The 21,869-nt window shown below is 43.7% G+C and overlaps 1 protein-coding gene and 1 long non-coding RNA gene across 2 annotated transcripts in view; both read left to right on the plus strand.

The window, feature by feature from the left end:
- Window positions 1–21,869, plus strand: part of PCDH19 (protocadherin 19) — a 231,501-nt gene that overhangs the window by 173,719 nt on the left and 35,913 nt on the right. The window lies entirely within an intron of this gene.
- LOC142073214 (uncharacterized) overlaps window positions 1–21,869 on the plus strand; it is an 81,129-nt gene that overhangs the window by 55,715 nt on the left and 3,545 nt on the right. The window lies entirely within an intron of this gene.

Raw genomic sequence — 21,869 nt, forward strand, 5'->3', positions numbered from 1 at the left:
AGAACCAGAGTGTGGTCGGTCAGGCCTTGTGGTCGGAGTCGGGAGTCAGGAACTGGAGCTGGGGGGTCGGAGTTGGAGATGGAGTCAGGAGTCAAGCCATGGGTCAAGCCAGGGCAAGAGTCAGGAGTAGGGCAGAGGAGCAGGGACCTGGAGCGAGGCAGGAATCATGAGCTGAGGAGGATTTGGGATGAGGAGGGCAGGAATCTGGAACAGGCAGGAAGACAGGGCTCAGGAATTAGGCGAGTCAGGGTCCAAAGGGGCAGCCAGCCAAGGATCCACCTAGTTGCTCAGATAAGTTCCTGACATGTATCCTTCTGGCTTGCATAATGTGTCTGAAACAATCGGTGGGGCTGGATGTCTCCCCAGTCAGGACTTTCTGGGCAGAGGGCCTGGTAAGCTAGAGCTTTGTTATCTCCCTTCTCCAGTGATTCCGGTGAGCTGCCAGTGGCAGGCCAGGGTCTGAGCTCAGCCTGGGGACCTGTGGGCTAGGTTCAACACCTGCAATCCCTCACACTAAGCCCAACAGCTGTGTGCGCATGTTTCTTCCACGCTGGTCAGCTACCTGAGCTATCACCCCACTGCCTGAGTTCACTCTGCTGAGCACCCTTCTGTTCCCCTTGCAGTTGTGAATTTCCTTCTTCCTGCTCCTGCTGTGCTTGCCAATCAGCCCCAGAGCTAGGGCCTTCTCTGCCACCCCCCACATGCACACTTACAGCCCCACAGCTTGCAGGCAGAGGGCTAAACGTGCAGACTGAGGGAGAGGAAGAGGCGGGAGGAAACGGGGAAGGCACCAGTGATTGGGGGAATGAGGGAGATGGAGGAGAGGGAAATAGAGGAACACAGGAAAATAATGCAACTAGGGGCTGATTCACAAAAGGCAAACGAACGAATCTAAACTCCACAGGCAACTTAATGTGGGCTGATGAGACTCCCACTACTGCCACCAGGGGTGTGATACTAGGCGAGTCCTGGGAATCAAGTAAACATCCACAACAGCAAACATCATTCTAATCTGATCCAGTTAAATGTGTGATGCCTTGGCCTCCCTAATGGCCCTCAACTTGGGTTCTCGGGGGGACTTTAACAGGGAACAAATGCCAAAGAGAGCTCCTGGCCATTTATTCTGGAGAGCGCCAGCCCATGAGACAACAGGAAAAGGCTCCCAGCTGCTGTAATGGCACAGTGGGTGGGGGTGAAAGGCTGTCTTGCTGATTAAACCTATCCAGAGTGTGTTGTGGCTGCTGTGGGACTTGGGAGATCTGGGTTCAGTTCCTCATTCTGGCACTGATTTCCTGAGCCACCTCAGTCAAATCACTTTATCTCACAGTCCCTGACTGAGGCAAGCACTTAAGCAGCTGCTTACATGCATTTCTATTTAGGAGAACAGTTAAGCACATACACAGGAGCTTCCCTGTCCTGGGGCCTTAGTGCATCCTCTGTAAAATGGGGATCGAATAGTTCTCAGCATCACAAGGGGGGTTGTGGAGATGTATTTGTTCATGGTAATGGGGTGGTCTCACACTGTGGTACTGGGGGCCATAGAAATGCCTACACGAAGCCAGCATTTTGAGAATCATTGCCAAGTTCTTGAGTTGAACCTAGAAGCAAAAAGGAAGTCAGCTGCGAGACATAAGCCGAGGGGTTCTGTGCTGACAGTGACTAGCCCTGCGCAGGAGGACAGCTGCATTCTGAGCCGCTTGTCATATGTAATTCGCTCTGTTCTTCAGGGTCTCAGCTTTCATTAAACAAGAGTTGCTAGCCTTCTGGCTGTACAGCAAGGCTTGATGCTATAAACTGCCCTGTGCTCTGGAGTCAGGGCATCTTTGGATTTTCTGAGACAGATACATTCCTACCATGTTCATAGTGGTATTTTTCACTGATGAATTAAAAATGGATCTCAGCACCTTGTCATGCCACTTGCCAATAACACAAAAACTCTTCAAATGTCTGCATCAGACACTACTGCAGTCACTTTCCATTGCCTGTGCAAAACAGTATTGTAGCAGTCGGAGAGAAGGACCGTACGAATGATTGTGCCCTGGGGCAGACACACGCATCATACATATGGACACCTGGATAGACAGAGCGGGCTGCTGAAGCCAGGGGAGAGCAGCTCTTCCCTGCACACCATGGGCGGCACAAAGTGAGCAGCCGCTTCCAGGAGAGTTTTGACTGTTAATTGACTGTTAATGGGAGTTTTGCTCCTAAATGCTTAACTCCCATTTGAAAATGAGATTTTGGCTCCTAAATCAGTTAGGTGTTTCAGTGCTGAGTGCAGCAGTGCCTAAATACCTTAACAGATCTGGGCCTAAGGGTCCGATTCAATGTGCACTGAAATCAGCAGGAATCTTTCCATGGATTGGTGTTTATTTCACAGAAGAGAAGAGTACCACGTGCTGTAACTGCAGAGAGAGCCTTTTGCCCCTTCACCAGAATGAGAGGAGACTCGTATGAAAACCAAAGGGGTTTTTGAAATGAGAGAAGGAAATGTATTTTTATGCACCAGGTAAATAAGCTATGGAACCAGCAGCCACTAGATATTATTGGAGCAAATATCATAGTCAGATCCAGTACAGGATTAGACCCGTGTGTGAATGAGAACAGCATCACAGTTCCGGAAGCAGGGATCAGATTAAAAGGATTATCAATCTGTCAGCGTCAGGGTATAAGATCGTTATCATCTGGGGCCGCAGAGCGCTTTCCCTCTCCTGACTCATGGTAAAGTGTTGCAGAATTGGCTGCACTCTTGTAACTTCCTAAGAATCACCTGTCCTTGGTAAGCACTGGAGACAGGGTGGCAGGCTAAATGGGCCTTTGGTCTTCTTGGGTGTGGCAATTCCTCTCCCTGCGTTTCTGAGGCTTGATTTAGACATCTCTAATTCTACTGGTGAAAGACACCAAGCTGTGCACGACCTCTGGTCACGTGCACCTTGGAATGAATAGCGAACCATTTTCGCATCCCTTTAAATCCCATTTTCACCTGCTTATGTGGTACAGGCTAGAGCCTTGCTGGTGATGCATATTGCAGCTTGAAGCTAAATCCACTTGTCACCTTTTAAAAATAAACTCTCCTGTCCTGCTTTGTTCAGTCTTGACTGAGTAACATGGGGCTGGGCTCAGCAAAGCAGCTAAGGGGATGATTGGTAATATGCACATGCTAACTAGAATGAAGGGCCAAACCCTGAGAGGCGCTGAGCATTGCAGTCAATGTTAGATCAAAGGCAGTTAATATGCTTGCAGTTTATGATGATGACCTATAAGGATTGTGGTAGGACTTAGAGGCCTCAGTTAGGGATCAGGGCCCCATTGTGCAAGGCAGAGACCAACAGTCAATCCCTGCTCCAAAGGCTTTACAGTCTAAATTGAAGATGAGCAACAACAGGCGGAGGATGTTAACAAGCAGACAGGGGATAAGGAGCATAAGGTGACAACTGTGAACCTGGGGCTTTCTGGCTGCACTCTGGGAAAGTGGATGTCCAGACTCAGGAATTAGTGGTTTTAACTAAATATGCAAAGGGCAAACTATTTGGAGAGGCTATTCAAAGGAAAGGAATCACTGGGTAAGTCCAAATACATCTTTTCTATAGTCACTTTCAGCGCCTAGCCAATCTCTGGGCCAGATCCTCAGCTGATGCAAATCATAGCAATGCCAGTGCAGTCACTGGAGCTACATTGATTTACACCAGCTGAGGATATTGGCTGGGATTTCCAAATGGCCTATGTGGCTGAAGTCAATGGGAGTTGTGCTCCTGAATCTCACTCCTGGCCCATTATGTGTGCGTGGAACCATACCCCTAATGGATTGTAGAGCAAGCCTCTCCCACAGGATGTTTTATAGCACTGGAGCCCTTTGTTGCTGCTGGCAGTCAGGCTGGGTTAGGGCTGGAGAAGGTAGGACCCTGGCTGCTTTCTTTAGGCTGGTCAAAGCCATTTTGTCTTGGAGAGGTTTTGGCAAGACCCCATCTATTGTCATTCATGTCAATTGAGCTGGGCTGATTCATGCCAGCTGAGGATCTGGCCTTTTGGGTATTTATAATCAAACTCGTTCTGTCTTGTTTTTATTCCATCTTACTCTCTTGCTGTAACCACGTTCTGCAGTGAAGTCACATGGGCCCCGTGTGTTGCCCCCAACGCCCTGATACAGGGCCGATATGTCTCACCCTCCACTCCCCATCACACAAGGGAGTGTGACAAGACCGAAGGAGTGTAAGTTCAAATGAACAACCATCCCCCTGCATTGTCCGGAGCATTAAGAACTGTGGTGACTGACTGGGTGTAGTTACTGCACCTTTAAGGTCTGGAACAGACTGCATGGTGGAGTTCAAATGACTTGGCAGCCAGCAGTCACTTGCGGCTGGAGTTGAGGGTGGAGACCGAGGCCATGAATGAACAGGTGCTGGATGTAGCTGGTAAATAAGGACCCGCTCAATGAGATTGCTTGATACCTTTTTTTTTGTGGTTGCCACTATGTGCTTCTTGCTCTTGCTGTTTCTTCCCATTAAAATAGCTGCAGTTAATTAAAAAGACATAATGGATTTCAAGAGACATACTGCAAATTGCCCCTCTTGTCCTTCAGCAGATGCCGCCTTAGCCAACTTTCTCAGTGCTCTGTCTTTGGTTCCTTTATTTTTAACTAACTCCTCTGGGTTTCTCTAGCTCACATGTTTTAAAAAGAGTAGCTCAGACTGCCTCCCCCAGGGTAATAAAATGCAGCCCACTGGCCACCCTTTCCCTGTAATTGCAGCGCGAGAGCAAAGCTGAGCAACGGCAGGTTTTTGTAGCTGGTGAATTCCAACAAGCAATTTCTATTTCCAGGGCAGATGTGAGAGCCAGCCAGTGTTAGGGTTGTGGGCATTTTTAGGATTAAACATGTATGCAAATGTAGATGCCAATGAGGTGCATCCTTTGGGCATCTGGCTAGTTACTAATATGGCACTCAGTGTCCAAAGTTTGGCTTATAAGAGGAAGAAGAGAGCCTGCGGTTGCTTCCCTTAAGCCTCTCTTACAGAGAGCCTGTTTTTCTGAATGGCATTTAGTGCTCGTGTGCAATGTAATGTGGCTGCAATGTGTGGCTCTCATTTAAAGCACATAGACGCAGGAGGTAGGTGGAGTCTTGTTTCAATTTCACAGCACGAGGATGGGTGGAGCACAGTTGGGAGAACAGTTCCCCAGGCTCATCTGTCACTTTGTGGCTAATGTAGTCAGCCCACAGGTATTGCGTTCAGTTCAACAGGAATTGGCCTGAATTGCCCATGCCCTAGGCTGATCTGATGGTAAAAAGATACTGACCTCATGAACATGAGCATTAGAAACAGCTCTTGTAAAACCAAGTGGCAAATGGAAGGGGGGGGGGGAACCAGTGCTGCAGGAGTATTTTGAATGAAAAGGAAAACTCTATGCTTTGCATTTCTTCCTATTAAAAAATGCTAATGGCCACTGGATCTTCTGATTATTTAATATGATTCAGAATAAGAAGTATTTGTATTCATTTCTAAAGATGATGTGCAGACCTGATCTTAAACTGATTTAGACAGCATTGTACATCAAGAAAAATGAGAAGGGAAAAAGTCTAATGTATAGTAATTTTTTTACATTGTGCTTCTTGCCAGCCTGCACAGAATTTTAAGCTATAGATACATTCTATCTCCAAAGTTTACATTACAAAAGAACATCAGACGTATACCGTTAAGTACTATAAGAGCAGGAAATGCCAAAATGAAGATGACATGCTCAGCTTTAACTCTGTCCCTTTGCACTGTGCATGATGATACAGTCGTTAATAACATGAACACGTGATATACCTCAAATACTGCTATATTATTCTTATTCTTATTTATTATTTGTATTATCAAACTGCCTAGGAGCCCCATTCATAGACAAGGACCCCATTGTGGTAGACACTGTGTACACACACACACAGAGCAAAAAACCAGCCCCTTCAGTGTTGTCTACAGTCTAAGATGCACTGCAGTGGTGTATGACACTCCTCCAATAATATGTATTAGGATCTGGAGTGACCCTCCCATTGACATTATGCAGGTAGATATGGCTACCAGCTGGTGTAGGTAATTGCTCTCCTTTTCATTGTACAAAGAGCTAACAGACTTATTCCCAGCTTCCCTGCACTCTCTACGTTTTATTTCTTTACCCTTAATTGAGGTCCACTTCCTGTTTTTAAAGAGATTCTCCCAAGTGTCTGTGAAGGCAGGCAACGTCCACCTCCTTTTGTATTACTATTAAGGTTTATTCCATGTCTTTAAAACACAGGGAGCCAGCTAGAGGTGGGTTGGCACTATAAGCATGTTTGGATCTGAAAAGGAAATGGAATGCAATCTTTTTCCCATCTGGGCTAAGCAGGCTTGAATCTGTTAACAGACTATGGAAAGAAGGAGGCTGGCCAAAGACTGTAAACAAGACCAAAGCCCTGAGGCTGGCCAAGTAAGTACAATTCCACTGACATCAATGGAGCTTAAGGGGCATACACCGGCAGTGAATTAGGCCCCTAGCGCGTGTGATGGAATGAAATCCCAAATGATCTGTAATATATGTTCGACTGGTGCACAGATCTGACTGGTGTGTGTGTGTATATGTATCTGTTTGTGCACCAGTGAAATTCTATTGTTTGAAACCGTTCAGAGTTTTGGAATAATAGAAATAGCATTGGAGTAGGTGGATTAGTGGGAAGAATAAATAGATGGCAGTTAAAGGTGCATGATAAATGCAATTTAACACATGGTTCTGCAGTGTATAGTATGAATATTATCACTTCATGTGTATCGTATATATGTGGTTTGATCCCACCCAGCCTTGAGAGCTGAACTGGGTCAGTGCTTGGATAGGAGAAGCAAAAAAGAGGTGCTGGTGTCTTAGTAAAGGCACTCTTCTGTCTGAGTCCATGCTGAACCAATTCCCGTGGGCTCGAGGTTGTTGGGCTGCTGGAAGTGCCATGTTTCGAAGGAGGTATGAAACTGGGGTCCTGACCACTTGTGGTCATTAAAACTAGAACAAGAGGCCCATATATTGATCTCCTAAGATTGTTGTGAGGCTTATTTAGCAGAGCTGGCAGAATAGTGCAAAAATGTTTCCCGTGATTATTACATTTTTACAGGATTTTATTTAATCTATGTTTGCCCCCTTTTATGTTTGCTGTCTGTGTATATACATGTCAGCCAGGTTGTAGGCAGAAATGTTCACCAGAACAGTGAGCTTTGGGGACTTGATTTTCATTTACACTAAAGCTCCTGTAATGGGGGTGTAAATGTAGTTCATATCCTTTTACACTGCCAGAGAGATAGGTGTGTGTGTGGGCTTCATGTAAATGAGAATGAAGGTGAATATTTGTGGAGACTGGATTTTGAGTTTATAGAGTATTTGTCTGCTTATCCAAACAGAGAACAAACCGTACCGTGTGACCTATGTGTCCAATCAAAGTAGCTCAAATTTCAACTAATGGCAGTGAACTGCTTCCAAACATGACCAAGAATTATTCATAGAAATTAGGAATAATTCCAAATAACAAATTATATAAAGCAAATCGCAGGCGGCTTGTAAAGTTCACAAAGAGAAAGAGGCTGTGAACTATTTACCTATCTCCATTTGTTAATTGATGGTTATAAAGTACCATGAGGTACTTGGACATACGGTTGCCAATTTTGGTTGGATGTATTCTTGGAGATTTCAGCGCACAAAATGATCTTTAATTCTTGGAGACTTCAGGCCAATCCTGGAGGGTTAGCAACCCTACTTGGACGGAAGGCATTCTAGAGGGCACAGTACTATATAATGTAATTTCTTTTAACACTGAATAGATTAATTGTTTAATTCCACTTCCCTTTCTCATGGTTATATGAGACATGCTCTTCTTTGAATACATATATATTATTAAAAACACAAACTAGGTGTTCGTGAAGATGTATTTAAATTGAAATGTAATACTTGTATTTTAATAAAAACAATTAATAGTCTTTCCCTGGGGATACCAAAGTGATTTTTGTGTGTGTCACATATGCAGTGATGAGGTAACAGTTCTGGTCAGTTTTGGGGCTTAATTTATGGATAATTAGTTAGGAAAAATAAATAGCTGGACAACAGGTGTAGGAGTATTGGCTAGCGGACAGGGCCCTGACTGAGTAAAGTATAAGACACTTGCGTAATTTTACCAAGTGACTTATCCCAGGGAAATTAACGAGATCATTGACATGCATAATCTTAGGCATGTGCCTAAGTCACATGTGTGACAGTTGCTTAAACTGGGGTTTAGAGCAGGGCATTGGAAATTAGGAGTCTTGGCTTCTATGTCTGGTTTTACAGTGTGATCTTGTGTAAGTCATACATTAGAAGCAAGAGGAAGACCAAGGACAGGGTAGGCCCATTACTCAATGAGGGGAAAAAAAACAATAACAGAAAATCTGGAAATGGCAGAAGTGCTTAATGACTTCTTTGTTTCGGTTTTCATCAAGAAGGTTGGTGGTGATTGGATGGCTAACATAGTGAATGCCAGTGAAAATGAGGTAGGATCAGAGGCTAAAATAGGGAAAGAACAAGTTAAAAATTACTTAGACAAATTAGATGTATTCACATCACCAGGGCCTGATGAAATGCATCCTAGAATACTCGAGCTGACTGAGGAGGTATCTGAGCCATTAGCGATTATCTTTGAAAAGTCATGGAAGACGGGAGAGATTCCAGAAGACTGGAACCAGGGCAAACATAGTGGCAATCTATAAAAAGGGAAATAAGGACAACCCAGGGAATTACAGACCAGTCAGCTTAACTTCTTTACCCGAAAAGTAATGGAACAAATAATTCAGCAATCAATTTGCAAACATCTAGAAGATAATAAGGTAAGTAACAGTCTGCATAGATTTATCAAGAAGAAATCATGTCAAACCAACCTGATAGCTTTCTTTGACAGGGTAACAAGCCTTGTGGATAGGGGGAAGCAGTAGATGTGGTATATCTTGACTTTGTAAAGCTTTTGATACTGTCTCGCATGACCTTCTCATAAACAAACTTGGGAAATGCAACCTAGATGGAGCTACTGAAAGGTGGGTGCATAACTGGTTGGAAAACCGTTCCCTGAGAGTAGTTATCAGTGGTTCATGCTGGAAGGGCATAATGAGTGGGGTCTCGCAGAGATTAGTTCTGGGTCCGGTTCTGTTCAATATCTTCATCAATGATTTAGATAATGGCATAAGGAGTACACTTTTATAAGTTTGCAGATGATACCAAGCTGGGAGGGGCTGCAAGTGCTTTGGAGGATAGTATTATAATTCAAAATGATCTGAACAAACTGGAGAAATGGTCTGAAGTAAATAGGATGAAATTCAACAAGGACAAATGCAAAGTACTCCATTTAGGAAGGAACAATCAGTTGCACACCTACAAAATGGGAAATGACTGCCTAGGAAGGAATACTGTGGAAAGGGATGTGGGGCCATAGTGGACCACAAGCTAAATATGAGTCAACAATGTTAATACTGTTATAAAAAAAGCAAACATCATTCTGGGATGTATTAGCAGGAGTATTGTAAGCAAGACATGAGAAGTAGTTCTTCCTCTCTGCTCAGCACTGATTAGGCCTCAAGTGGAGTGTTGTGATCAGTCCCATGCACCACATTTCAGGAAAGATGTGAACAAATTGGAGACAGTCCAGAGAACAGCAACAAAAATGATTAAAGGTCTAGAAAACATGACCTATGAAGGAAAATTTTAAAAAATTGGGTTTGTTTAATCTGGAAAAGAGAAGACAGAGGGGACATGATAACAGTTTTAAAGTACATAAAAGGTTGTTACAAGGAGGGGGGAGAAAATTTGTTCTTTTTAACCTCTGAGGATAGGACAAGAAGCAATGGGCTTAAATTGCAGCAAGGGCGATTTAGGTTGGACATTAGGAAAATCTTCCTAACTGTCAGAGTGGTTAAGCACTGGCATAAAGTGCCTAGGGAGGTTGTGGAATCTCCATCATTGGAGATTTTTAAGAGCAGGTTGGACAAACACCTGTCAGGGATGGTCTACATCAGGGATCGGCAACCTTTGGCACGCGGCCCATCAGGGAAATCCACTGGCAGACTGGGACGGTTTGTTTACCTGCAGCTCCCACTGGCCGTGGTTCGCCATTCCAGGCCAGTGGGGGCTGCGGGAAGTGGCGTGGGCTGAGGGATGTGCTGAGCCGCCGCTTTCCGCAGCGAGAGGGAGCTGCGATCGGCTGAACCTGTGGATGCTGCAGGTAAACAAACCGTCCCAGCCAGCCAGCGGATTTCCCTGATGGGCCGTGTGCCAAAAGTTGCTGATACCTTGTCTAGATAATACTTAGTCCTGCTTAGTGCAGTGGACTGGACTATACGACCTCTCGAGGTCCCTTCCAGTTCTGTGATTCTATGAAGTCATTTCACAGGCCCTGCCTCTGTTTGTCCAGCAGGTTGAACTAATTAATGTTTGTATGTTTGTTTGAAAAGAAGACAAATGTCCTGGTCTTTGGTAAAAGGACAAAGAATAATGATGATGATTATTACAAAATATGTTCATTTATTTCAGCATATATCGCATGCTTGTTCTCAAGCTCTGAGCACATGAACCAATCTATTGAAAAACACATGTATACAACATCTGTTGTCAACATCAAAACACTCCCCAGCTGAAAAAAAACTGAGGACTTGCCTCATTCAACTGCTCCCTTGGAGGAAGTCTGGTTAAACTGACTGTGCAGTGCCCTGAAAGTCAGTAAATTCTGGCTCTGGCAGGCCTAAAATGATCTCATACCCAGCTATTCTTATTCATATTATAGAAGTCCCCCCCCCACCCCCCGTGTTCTGGGTACAGAATGACAGACTGTCCGTGCCCCAAAGAGCTTACCTTCTAAATGGACAAGAGAAAAAGTGAGAGGAGAAACTGAGGCACAGAGTTGTGAAGTGACTTTTCCAAGGTCATGCAGCAGGAGAGCTGGGAATAGAACTCGGGTCTCCTGTGTCTCAGGCCTGTGCCCTGCCCACTAGACCATGGTCTAGGTAAACTTGCTAAAAAAAATGTTTTGGAAAACATGGAAAGTCCAGCCTAAGGCCTCAATCCTGCAATGAGCCCATCATTGGATAAAATCCAGGACTTGTATGGAGCCCCACTGGCTTCAGTGATGCTCCATCCAGGCTCAGGGATCCATCCACCCGGAGCTCATTGCAGCATTGGGGTTTAAAATATTATCCCTGTCCCCGTTACTTTGCCATCCCGGGGCATGTGTGAGAGTTTTCAGGGCTGTGCAAAAATAGCGAACCTTTTCACTATTGGGTACAAATTCCCATTTTCTCTCTGGGACATTCCATCCTCCTCCCCAAATTCTCTCTCATGTGATGTTTTCACAATTGGTAGCTTTTGCTGTAAAGCATGTAAAATTTTGCAAGTGGTGATGCACACATTGCCCTCCAGCTAAATTATATTTCAGACTGTGAAATTCCAAACATTGAGGCTTTCACATGTAAACCACAGGAAAATGGACACATCTGCACTCCACAGGGCCCTGCTTTCAAGAAAACTATTGATCAGAATGTTTCCCAGGATTATAGTGACTCGTGACTAATTTTGCTCAATCAAACGTTTGGAATTTCAATTGGAATGTTCTGCACAGCCCTGATCAACAGCTGCTTCAGCTCTGGACATTTGGTTTAAACCTCAGGCAGGTAACTAACTTGTGCTCCAATGCTGCAAAGAGATTGTTACGGGTCCAATAGCACTCCACCTACGTGGCTGTATTTGCAGGACTGGGACCTGGACACCCTCTTCTCAATCTTCTCCTGTATGGGCTCCAATCCTGCCATTGACAGATGGACTTCTGCACCTGTGTGGAGCCCTGCTGAAGACAGTGAGGTTCCACATGGGCCTCAGGGCTCATTTTGCCCCTTCCCCCCTTCTTTTTTTCAGCTCTTTGGGACTCGTGTGCCTTTGAGTGCAGACCAAACAAACACCATGTAAGAGCGCAAGTCGCTGGTCTTGCTGCTCATAGTCTGTGGTGAGAAGGGTGCTGATTTTCAGGACAAGGAAGAATTATAATGGCTCTTTGGAGATACTAAAATGCATGACCTTTTTACAGAGCTATTTTATTGAGTCTTATTTGAGGTGGGTGAACTGGTTTCCATTTGTCTTATAAACTCCACTCTGAAAGTTTCTTATAGGCTGAAACTTGATATTTGTGGCTGTTTGTGGAATGGGAATAAGTCAGATCAAAAGAATAAAAGAGCATTTGAGTTTTGGTGCAAATAAGTTTTCAGTAACAATTTGGGGTACAGAAAAGTGCCATATGAAATATTTCTTAATAAAACCCAAACAAAGAGAGGAAGGGTTCTCTCAGACGAAAGATAGTCTGGGGGGCTAGGGCTATAGATGAGGTTTCAGGATATTCCATAGATTTGTAGGTTTTAAGATCTGAGAGCCCCTATTGATCATCTAGTCTGACCTCCTGCATAGCAAATGCCAGAGACCTTCATCCTGGCATTCTTGCATCAACCCTAATCAGTTGTGATCTGAGATCTTGGTTCAGTTTTTGGCTTCACCACAGACACCCTGAGTATCCTTGTGTATCCATGTGTTCCCATCTTTGAAAAGGGATAATAAATAATCCTTCCTTTCTTCCACCCTTTGTCTGCCTTATCTGTGAGCTTGCAAACTCTCTGGGTAGAGACTGCCTCTCACGATGTGCCTGCACAGCACAATGGGGCCTAATCTCAGCTGGGGCCTCCAGGAACTAGCGTAATACAAATAATAATAGTGTTAATCAGGGCTGATTCTGCCACCCATTGTCACTCTGCCTAGTACCTGACTGTTCTTCTAGACCCATTTGTTTCAATGGGACTTCAACCCAAGTAAAGGTCTTGGAATCTGGCTCCTCCCAAACCAGGCGCCCCACTTTCCAATTGCACCAGGAGCTTGCTGCTATTTAAATAAATCATAATCAAATAAAAACAGGACTTTTAACTGCTCCAGGGACGGTTCCGTCTTCAGAGGGGCATGCAGTGATTTAGCTATTAAGGTTAATGCTTGTCTTCCTGCTGTCTGTTGAAACTCTGGGCTAGGCAGTGCAAATAGCTTAGCCGGTAGTTTTAAAGGTCATTGTGCAAGGAAAAAAAAAAAGATCATACACTGCTCATGGAAATGTCCTTAGTAATCACTGCCTGCTTAAGGGAGGAAGGGGCGAGGGACTCCTGGAACATTTATCTCTTCCTGCTGATAGTTTTGTGACAGGCCTTGGATTAGTGGCAGCTCTAACAGTGTGAGGCTATATCCTTCTTTTATCTATGTCTCTCTGTACGATTTATTTCCTGGGTTGTGGTGGTGCTGCCTGGCATTTGAGATGTAGTTACTGCTCACCTTTCATTCTGGAGCCTCCTTTCCTCCCTAGACCATCTGTATCCCCCATCATCTTGCACTAAATGGTCACATGGCTTTGTTCCAGTTAATGAGCAGAGCATGCAGTTCCCTCCAAAATTACCATCCAGGCTGCTTCATTGCTTGGCTAGCAGGCAATTTTGTAAAATTAAAGTTGCTTGTAGTTTGCAGCTCTTAATTTTCTCCTTTGCTTCCACTGGACACCTATGCAAAATTTTCAGGAGTGCCCATCTTGAGACACCGTAGGCTTGATTTTCAGGGGTGCCAAGCACCTGCAGCTCCAATCAGAGTTGGTGGCAGCTGCAGATTCATAGATAGATTCATAGATATTTAGGTCAGAAGGGACCATTATGATCATCTAGTCTGAACTCCTGCACAACGCAGGCCACAGAATTTCACCCAGCACTCCTACAAAAAAACCTCACACCTATATCTGTGCTATTGAAGTCGTCAAATGCTCAACGCTTTCTGAAAATCAAGTCTAGGGTGTCGCATGTTGGCCACTCGAATAATAGGACACCTGAAATTAGTGGACAGTCCTGGAAAATTGATCCAAATGCCTCACTTTTGTGGTACATCTGATCAGCTCCAGACTGGTGGAACAAAATCCCACGATGGCCCCTTCCCCCAGTTCCGATGACACAGGTACTACACTGCCGTCTAGGGGATTGGCTGCACCGTTACCAGTCTATACATTTTCACTGCCACTTTCTCCTGGCTCCTTAGGTTCACTGTTCTGTTTTACCCAGTACACAGAGTGTCAGGCTTGAGCACTGTCAAGGTTCCTCCCCCACTCTGAACTCTAGGGTACAGATGTGGGGACCTGCATGAAAAACCTCCTAAGCTTATCTTTACCAGCTTAGGTCAAAACTTCCCCAAGGTACAAAATATTCCACCCGTTGTCCTTGGACTGGCCGCTACCACCACCAAACTAATACTGGTTACTGGGGAAGAGCTGTTTGGACGCGTCTTTCCCCCCAAAATACTTCCCAAAACCTTGCACCCCACTTCCTGGACAAGGTTTGGTAAAAAGCCTCACCAATTTGCATAGGTGACCACAGACCCAAACCCTTGGATCTGAGAACAATGAAAAAGCATTCAGTTTCTTACAAGAAGACTTTTAATAAAAATAGAAGTAAATAGAAATAAAGAAATCCCCCCTGTAAAATCAGGATGGTAGATATCTTACAGGGTAATTAGATTCAAAAACATAGAGAACCCCTCTAGGCAAAACCTTAAGTTACAAAAAAGATACACAGACAGAAATAGTTATTCTATTCAGCACAATTCTTTTCTCAGCCATTTAAAGAAATCATAATCTAACACATACCTAGCTAGATTACTTACTAAAAGTTCTAAGACTCCATTCCTGGTCTATCCCCAGCAGAAACCAGCATATAGACAGAGAGACAGACCCTTTGTTTCTCTCCCTCCTCCCAGCTTTTGAAAGTATCTTGTCTCCTCATTGGTCATTTTGGTCAGGTGCCAGCGAGGTTACCTTTAGCTTCTTAACCCTTTACAGGTGAGAGGAGCTTTCCCCTGGCCAGGAGGGATTTCAAAGGGGTTTACCCTTCCCTTTATATTTATGACAAGCACTATGTTTATTTTCATAGAATCGCTACCTGCTCTTGAGCTTATTAGCCAGAAATGAAACATGAGCCTTGGACATGGAATGGATCTGCTCACGTTTGGGACCAGGTTAATTCTTGAGTTCTTTCAGTAGTGTCCCCGAATGCCATCCTCCCCTTTGTCTTTCCTCAGCAGAGCTGTTGGATTGTGACCTCTTGGAGGAGGGAATGCAGTCATGGCTTTCAGAAAGGCAGGTCTGAGGCAGGCATTTAACAGTGGCTCTACCAACTTGTTCTTTCAGAAGAGTGAACTATAGGCTCACTACTGTAGCCTTATGGAGAGGAAAAATGATGGGAGATGGGGGGCAGAAGAGAGGGAGGATCCTGTTCACTTTCACTGTTTCCAAAAATGAAGCATATTCAAATATGTGCTTGTACCAAGCTTACATAAAGAATCCGCGACAAGTGGGTGAATCCTAGTAATCTGCGGTGCACTCTGTAATCTTAAAAAGAAAAGGAGTTCTTGTGGCACCTTAGAGACTAACCAATTTATTTGAGCATGAGCTTTCGTGAGCTACAGCTCACTTCATCAGATGTATACCGTGGAAACTGCAGCAGACTGATGAAGTGAGCTGTAGCTCACGAAAGCTCATGCTCAAATAAATTGGTTAGTCTCTAAGGTGCCACAAGTACTCCTTTTCTTTTTGCGAATACAGACTAACACGGCTGTTCCTCTGAAACTTGTTGATTGTGATCTTTGTTGGTGTTTTCTTTGTGACCAGAGTAATTTCCATGTTGACAGGCTTTTGTGCCTGTTTGCAATGCCATTTACGTCTTTGTTCTTTCCCTGACATTATCCTCTTATCTAGAATCAAGTGGTCTTCAGCTTGTTCATTGTACTGAACAGCTGAGTGGAAGGAAGGCTCCAGATAAGGAACAGAAATGGCATTGAAGGCTCGTGCCAGGGGAAAGTCAAAAAGACTCAGGAGTCTTAGTTGAATAGGCACCCACAAATTTGAACACACTGGAACGTCTTTGCTCTGCCAAATTGACTCATAAATCTTATGAGGACATCCTCTCTCCTGTGAGATTTCTCGACTATTTTGCTTCTTGTCAGAGTGGAAATCTGACCGGATGCACCGTTGCTCATGGTCCATTGGCACTTCTCAGCCTAACCAGAGCTCGAAAGAGTAGCAGTGCCTGAAAATGTGCTGCAGAAAGCTGTCCTGCTTTGGGTGAGAGAGCTTAATGGGATCTAATGGGCCTTCTTCCTCTTGAATTTCTAGGATAGAATTTCAGCAAAATGAATGGGGAAATTAATTTTCTGAACTTGTTTGAAGTTCATGTGTTGAGTGAAGGTTTGAGCTGATCTTTACTGTATTCAAACCAGCGTGATCATCTTTGCTGAAGCCCAGAAAAACACTCATCATGACTAGATGAGCTATGGCTAATGTCCTGATCCTGCAAAGACTTATGAACATGCTTATATTTAGATGCAATGAGTAGCCCAGAATTGTTCCCAGTGCATAAAGTTAAGCATACGTGTGAGTCTTTGCAGGATCAGGGCCGATCATTGTTGCATTTTTAATGGTTTTTCTTTCTAGTCTGAAAACTTCCTACTCAGTGTAACAGATGGGAACAATTTAGATTTTTTTGCAGGGAGGCTACCATTTGATATCTATAGGCCTTATCCAATATCCTGTTGAAGTCAAGGCTTGTCTTTTCCGTCTTTGCATCAGGCCCAGTAAGTAATTTAATGCAATGTTTTAGGGGTCCATAAACATTCACAACTGTCCAAAAGGAGATGGTGTGTGGAGCGTGGCTAGAATACAGCATATTGAGAATAAGTCAAAACAGGTGCTACTCCAACGAGGCCACATCATACTGAGTCCTTTTGTCACTAATGTGAAGCTCATTCATGTTGGTGGTTTCTGAGGTGCTGATTCAGCACAGCACTTAAGCGTGTGCTTAATTCTGAACACAGGTAGTGTCATAGAACTCAACAGAACTACGCACATGTAGAACTGGGCAATTTTTGTGTACAAATAATTTAGTCACCAAAAAATGCAGTTTGGGGTGACCAAATACTCTTCGTGAATTTGGGTCTAATTCAGTGAAGAGTTTTTTGGCTAACCAAAAGAATGAAAAAAAAATACAAAAACAAAACCCCACCAAATTTTTGAAAACGTTTTACCCTTTTTGTTTGCCATTTTTGATGAAAGAGTGTGGACTATTCATTTTGAAACAATATTTAGAAGTTTAGCTACATCTATTAAAAAAAAAGGTGGGGGGAAAGATACCTGAAACTCAAATAAACAAACACAACATTTCTCTTTACAGTGAGGGAAAAAATGCCATTTTTATTATGGGCTGACTCAAAACTGTTTCCCCCCCCCCCCTTCATTTTTTTTGGCTTGGCCACCAACTTGAAAAATCAACCATTTGCTCAGCACTACTAATGCGATCAAAGTTAAACACATGCTTAGCTGCTTTGCAGAATCAGTACCTTACTGAGCTTTAATTGAATATGTTATATCATATAGATTATATACATTGAGCATATTCTATATAATACCATCTGCATTAGAAATTTCTTCCACTGAGTTACCCATTTTCATGCTTGCAGCCACCTGTGTTAAGCTCCTAATCAAGGGGGATTGTGTTTAGGTTTAGGAAAGCCAGAGTACAGCATTGGTATTTTCCTGTTCATCTCAATATTAATTGTATCTAGAAATGGGTTAGGGAGAGTGTGACGAAGTGGGACTGTTCTTAATGTTTCCTCTGAATAGTGTGGGGGTGCCTCAGTTTCCCCTAGGCAGTTCTTAAGTATCTAGGGGGTGGAGTAAGGGTGTATGATCATTGCAGAGCCCTAGAGGGCATGTGTGTGCAGGAGTCTGGACACAGAGAATGGCCAACACCCTGTTTCCTGGCAACTGATGGCCTGGGCCCTTTCCCCCCTGCAAGGTGAGAGCTGAAGGGTTGGAGAACAAAGGAATCAGGTGACCACCTGGCCCGGGAAAGGAACAAAGCCCAGAGGAGGAGGGGCTGGAGGGAGTTTTCAGTTTGGGGCTGGCTGGGACATGGAGTGAAATGCAGACGTGGTTGTCTGGCTCACTGCCCCCCAAAATGGACCCAGCTGAGGGGTCCCGTTCTCTGCACCTGCAAGCTCTGTTTTAGACCATGTTCCTGTCGTCTAATAAACCTTCTGTTTTACTGGCTGGCTGAGAGTCACGTCTGACTGCGAAGTTGGGGTGCAGGACCCTCTGGCTTCCCCAGGAGCCCCGCCTGAGCGGACTCGCTGGGGGGAAGCGCACGGAGGGGCAGAGGATGCTGAATGCTCCGAGGTCAGACCCAGGAAGGTGGAAGCTGTGTGAGCTGTGTGTCCTGAAGACAGGCTGCTCACAGAAAGGCGACTGCCCCAGAGTCCTGACTGGCTTCATGGGGAGCAGTTCCAGAGCATCGCCCAGGGTCTCCGTGACAGAGAGTGAAGACCCAATTTGTGTTCAGCATTTGTGGTTTTTTTTGTTTTAATAAAGGAAACAGTTATTTCTCACCGCCAAGTGTTTTATCAGAAAAGGTCACTTTAAATGTTTTCTGTGGCTTGTCCTGCTGAGGCTGAGTACAGTGAGTTGCATCTGCCTGTCATGTCACGTTAGTGTTTATTGGGTACCATATAAGCAGAGTTGGCATATCATGAAAACCAAGTTGTTCTATGTGAAAATGGAAAAGTTTCAGCTTTCCAGAAGACAGGCTGGAGAAACATGGGCCTATAATGGGATCAGAAAAATTCACTTGTATGAGTGGGAGATAGGACCAGCTTTCAAGGGCCAGCTTTAGCTCCCACTCTCAACTGAGTGCCTCTCACTGACTTTGGGCAGCAGGGGGTACATTATTCAATTTGGGATGTGTCAGATCCTACTACCTCATCTGAAGATTTAATGTAACCAGAAGCAGGGCTTTTTCTGTTAAGCTACTTAGCTTAGCTCTTTAGCTGAGTCTTTTCAATGCTCTGTGTCTCACTTAGCCCAGTTTGAAAAACAGCAGTAATTAAGCCTCCTTTGTAAAGTGCTTTGAGATCTATAGATGAGACTAGAATACATGAGATCTAGGCATTATCGTTATTACTCCCACCCACAAGTATTTTGAAGAAAGAACAATGTGTGTGTACCTTCGGGCAGATCTCCAGACAAAGGGCAAAAGAAATGGGACACTTTTGCACCGATTAAAAGTAGAAATATATGATGTACTTCCACTATGGGTTTAGAGATTCCTGGAGCTTGAAGCAGCCAGCCATTCACGCTCCAGCCTAAATCCAAACTGCATTGCATCCCCTTGGGGAAGTTTCAGAAGGCCCCATGTGAACAAGATAACCTATTTTAAGGAAACATTGGGATTTTTTTACCAAGTGGGAAGAGGGGAAGCCCTGGAGTTGTAACTAATATAATATATTGTCTCTGTGTTGATAGTTCTCTCCCTTCTGGAGTGCTACATCACTTTCTAAGAGGCATCCATTTCAGATTTGGAACCTATATATCTTTAGGAATAATTTAGGCTCCAATTCAGAAAAGCATCCTCAGTCAAGCATTTTTTTTTTTAACCTTTTAAGCCTATGCTTATGTGAAGTCCTTTGTAGGGGCTTAAAGTTTAAGTGCTTTCTTGAATCAGCATCACAGTCTTGTAATAGAGTTGGTGGCAAAGGCCATCAGATTCTATTATCCTGGATTCCTTTTGCACTATTCTGGTGACGTCCTTGAGGTAAATTGCAGTAAATGATAGTCCCCAAATAATGGATATGGCTTAGGACCTGATTGTCTCATTGCTCACTGTTTGTGTACAGTCCAAGAGCTACATCAAATCAGCCTTGAGGTGCTACCATAATAAAAGTAATTAATAATAATCAATCCTGCACCTATAAATGTCTTTAATCAAGCAAGAGAGAGCAAACAAGTGCTGTTCCAAACAGTTTTGCTTTCCCAGGGGTAGAATTGGCTGAGTATAAAATTTTCTGTGAATATTCACTCGAATAAAAAAATGAATTAATTTGGCCTTCCTTCATGCCCCTTTTGCATCTGATGAATATTTTAAAGGAGTTTACTGGCAAGAAACAGTATATTTGAAGGAAATATAGTGGAAGGTGAATTTAAATTTTTAATTACAAATGTTCCACTGGAAACCCGATGCTCAGGGCTACACTCAGCCAATCAGGGAAGAGAAAATTATCATGTGATCTGTTGGCCGAATCAAAACTAACCTCTACAGCTTGACTCTCAAACTTTAAATAGCAAATGCCCATAACTAACTTCTGGTGAATAATGTATAGACCAAGAATTTTAATTCTGAATAATGAATAAATTCAAAATAATCAGAAGCTGCTTGTGAACAATTCATAAAGAGAAAAATCTCATTGAATAATTTGGATCAAATCAATTTATTCAATCATCTCTACCCGAGTGGAGCAATCAACAATTCAAGTTGCACAAAATAAATGACCCAGCAAGAAGCTTTAAGAAAGTCATTTCCTAGAAACTATTTCTCAAAGTGTCATCACCAGACTAGCCAGAGCATTTGTATGGAAGAGTGGCTGCTGGACATTGTAGCATGAAAGGAATTTGTCCCTGTGAATCATGTATAAAATGTTTCACTGGAGGCTCCCACTCTGAGGGTCTTTTTGTGGGGAAGCACAGTTTAAAAGCAGCCGAAACCATGGTACTTTTTGCAAGAACAACAGTATTTGGAGCAAGAACCTAAATGACCCACTCGCTCCTGGTTCATGGCTGAAATATCTTCTGTAAGTGAAGCTGAGACAAGGAGATATGAGTGAGTGAGCCCAGTTAGGATTTATTTACTGATGATTCTGGTTCATTTATAGACTTATCTGTTTCTTCTCTGTCTTCACCAAACATCACCTCCTGGGGCCCCAGCTTATCAAAGCACTTTAAGCACATGCTTAGCTTTAAGCACCTGAGAAGTGCCATTGACTTCAATGGGGTGACTCACTTGATTACAGTTAAACAAGTGCTTCAGTGCTTTGCTAAATTTGGGGCACAGGAATATAAATAAATGGAAGAATCCTTCCCGGAGTAGGTAAAACATTGTCTGGCAAAATATTTATTCTGGACAGCAGATACAGATGGTGCTACAGTGAATCCCTGTATACTTACAACCCAGTATCTCTGGTGCCTTTTCCCTTGATAAGTTTTCCATATTATACATGTGGCTCTGAATTAAGGTTGGTCCATTTACTCTGAAGCATGCGTGAGGAGAGAGAATTTATTTCACCACTGTTGCTTAGTATGTAAATGTAACTGCCCCCTTGAGGGAGGTGAACCAGGTATTATCTATCCTTTTAATCTTTTATATTCGCAATAATTTAAACCTAGGAAATAGAACCACAGGAGAAAGACTGGGTGCTACTTATGTCCCACTGTTCCATTTCAAAGCATAATGGTAAAACATATCTTGAGTTTCCACTAAATAACATAAAAATAAAGGGCCAGAACCTCTGCTAGCATAGTGTAACTGATTTACATCAGCAGAGGATTGGGCCTAATCCTGAAAAGCTGCCCTTGACTTCAGTGGGACCTTTACTTTGCACAGGGCTGGAAGGTGAGACCCGCAGTCATAGAAAATGTAGGGAATCACAGCCGGATTGAGAAGAACACCAAGGTCCAAATTTGCTGCTGGTGTCAAGTGACCCAGCTGCATTGACTCGGCACCCACAACTCCCAGTGAAGTCAATGGGAATTGTAGGCACTGAGCCCTTCACAGAGTTGGCTCTAATACTTGTAACAGATGCTAAATATAACAGACTAATGGTCCGGCTGGTAATCCTTTGCTCCTATTAGTTATGTTTGCTAATTACTATGATTTCATTATTCATACAGTGCCCTATGTATGCATGGTGCTTTATAGGCAAATAGAAGGATGAGG

The sequence above is a fragment of the Caretta caretta genome, chromosome 9, assembly GCF_965140235.1.
Source record: "Caretta caretta isolate rCarCar2 chromosome 9, rCarCar1.hap1, whole genome shotgun sequence".
In the NCBI taxonomy this organism is placed as follows: Eukaryota; Metazoa; Chordata; order Testudines; family Cheloniidae; genus Caretta; species Caretta caretta.